The following is a 2,891-nucleotide window of genomic DNA, read 5'->3' as shown; positions in this document are numbered from 1 at the left end:
TGGGGGTCTCCCACCCACCCCACCCTGCATGGAGCTGCCAGGCAGCAGCAATTTGAAACACCACAGAGGCTCTCTGACCATTTGCATCAGACATGGGTAGGGTGATTTGGGGGTCCCTGGGATTAATACTACTGGCACCAATGGAGTGTTACAGGGTGAATGCAAAGGGAGCCAGGCCCTTGCCCCTGGTTCTTCAGCCTGGTCAGGCTGGGAGCATGCAGGGTGTTCAGCACCATGCTGCAGGCCAGGAAAGCAGAGGGGATGAAAGGAGCAAGGGCATCCTTCACTAGGGCAGGGGTGCCAGGGGACCGATTATCAGTCAGGCAAAGAGTTTCTAGGTGATTACCTTGTAGCACGGCCTTGGTCCAGAACCTGTTTCCCATTTCCACGTAATCATGCCAGCACAGCTGGGTTTGGTAGAGGTCCAAGGTTGTGAAGGTCAGGATGATCTGAAATGGAACAAGCAGCAGAGGTTAACACCAGCCTCTGGGAGGGCCCCGGTCCTATAGCATTGGTCTCTGGCTGGCTGGCTGAGCACCTCATCCCTTTCAGGGCTCTTCCAGAAGAAGTAACAGTTTACTATTGCTGCCAGCTCCTGGAGGGGCTCCACTGGCTTACAGGGTATCAGTGACCAAACAGTGAGGTCTACCAGTTCTCTCCATCACCAGGTTTCACTGCCAATGGAGTGAGCCCCAGGGCGGCCTAACTAAGTTTAGTTCACCTCTCCTGGTAGCCAAGGTGCAAGGAGGCCACCAGAGCATCCTGGGGACCCCTTGATTATGGACCTAAGGATTTAAGAAGTGCTGCATGATTCCAGCCCACAGGCCTGGGTTTGCAGGTGTTTGGGGGTGCATGGCACCATCTATAAGCCGGGGCTGGTCACGCTGGGTGTGGCACAATTGAGGCACTGCAAACCAGTTCCCCATGGGCAGAAAGCAAGGTGCACACACTGCAACTAGACCAGTGCTTGTCCCTGGCAGGCAGGCCAGCTGGGAAAGCCCACTGCTTCAGAGAAGTTCGCCCCCTCTTGCAACCCAGGGTTTACTCCGAACACCAGGTTTGAACAAACTCCTGGTAAAGGACCTGGGTTGCACTTGATGTTGAGGGCTAAATCACAAGCTTTCCAGGTGGCTGAGGAGAATAATAAGCCATCCCCAGCTCCACAGAAGATCCTGAGCTGTAGGTGGCTGGCTCAAGCCCTGGTGTGAAATCCCAGCCTGGCCTCTTAACTCAGCTGCTTAAATCAGCTGGCCTGAAACAAGCCGCGACTGCTGAATTGGGATGTGGATGAGGCTCAGTTCAAGGCTCAGGCACGTTCAGATCTGGGCCCCTCTCCAGCATCCTGAATGGGTTGGGATGAGTTATCTGTACATAACACACGTCAAATACATCAGCTGCTCTGCTGTAATTGCTGCCTGCCTGCTCTGTCCTGTGGGAGGTGGAAGCTGAACTGTGGTAACTTTGCTGTTTCCTTCACAAGCTGCCTCTATTACCACATGGCACATAAGCGTCCCTGACACCTGCTGGAAGCCCAACTCCCATCCCAACCAGTCAGGAGTCTGATGATCCCCAAATCCCTAAGTGGGGGTGCATGTAACATCCTTCTGGGGTGCAGTGAAGCAAATACACACAGCCCCTGCCTGCATGGTGCTCCTGCACCCCAACATAGTGCAGAGCCCTGGTAATGCAGAGCCATGTGCTGGGGCTTGGAAAGTTTGTGAGGGAGCACAGGCAGCTCCCAAACCCCTGTATCACAGCCAGTGGGAGCTGAGGCACTGCTGCAAAGGATCCAACTGCACGGCCACAGTAGGGCAGTGGAAGGGGCAATGTGCACTGCTACATGCAACAACCCATTGGGGGCACTCCAGAGATAGGGATCCAGAAAGGTTTGATGGGTGAGGGATGGGAGGCAGGAAGGCAATGGGGAGGAAGGAGAGCAGAAAAGCAGAAGGGGAAGGGAGGGTAGAAAAGAAAAGAAAGGTTACCAGGGAGGAAATGGGGCAGGGAAGAAAGGAGAAGAGGAGCAGCAATGCAGGAGAACAAGAGTCTAGGCAAAGCATGTAGCCCCTTGCTGCCCTGCTCAGGCTCGGTGGGGGTGGACAGCAGGTACCTTTGCCCTTGGGGTGACCAATAGTGAATTGGCTAGAGGGTCGCACCCAGAGAGTCGTAGTGGATGGGTCGGTATCTGGAAGGGTGTGGGCAGTGGGGTCCCGCAGGGCTTGGTCCTTGGACCGATACTCTTCAATATCTTCATCAGCGACTTGGACGAGGGAGTGAAGTGTACTCTGCCCAAGTTTGCGGATGACACAAAACTGTGGGGAGAAGTGGACACACTGGAGGGCAGGGAACAACTACAAGCAGACCTGGACAGGTTGGACATACGGGCAGAAAACAACAGAATGCAATTCAACAAGGAGAAATGCAAAGTGCTGCACCTAGGGAGGAAAAATGTCCAGCACACCTACAGCCTAGGAAATGACCTGCTTGGTGGAATGGAAGCGGAAAGGGATCTTGGAGTCCTAGTGGACTCCAAGATGAACATGAGTCGGCAGTGTGACGAAGCCATCAGAAAAGCTAATGGCACTTTATCGTGCATCAGCAGATGCATGACGAACAGATCCAAGGAGGTGATACTTCCCCTCTATCGGGCGCTGGTCAGACCGCAGTTGGAGTACTGCGTGCAGTTTTGGGCGCCACACTTCAAGAGGGATGTGGATAACCTGGAGAGGGTCCAGAGAAGAGCCACTCATGTGGTTAAAGGCTTGCAGGCCAAGCCCTATGAGGAGAGACTGGGGCACCTGGACCTTTTCAGCCTCTGCAAGAGAAGGTTGAGAGGCGACCTTGTGGCTGCCTATAAGTTCATCACAGGGGCACAGAAGGGAATTGGTGAG

The sequence above is a fragment of the Alligator sinensis genome, unplaced genomic scaffold, assembly GCF_000455745.1.
Source record: "Alligator sinensis unplaced genomic scaffold, ASM45574v1 scaffold722_1, whole genome shotgun sequence".
NCBI classification, from domain to species: domain Eukaryota; kingdom Metazoa; phylum Chordata; order Crocodylia; family Alligatoridae; genus Alligator; species Alligator sinensis.
The sequence above is the reverse complement of the archived record's forward strand: the minus strand, read 5'-3'. Positions refer to the sequence as shown.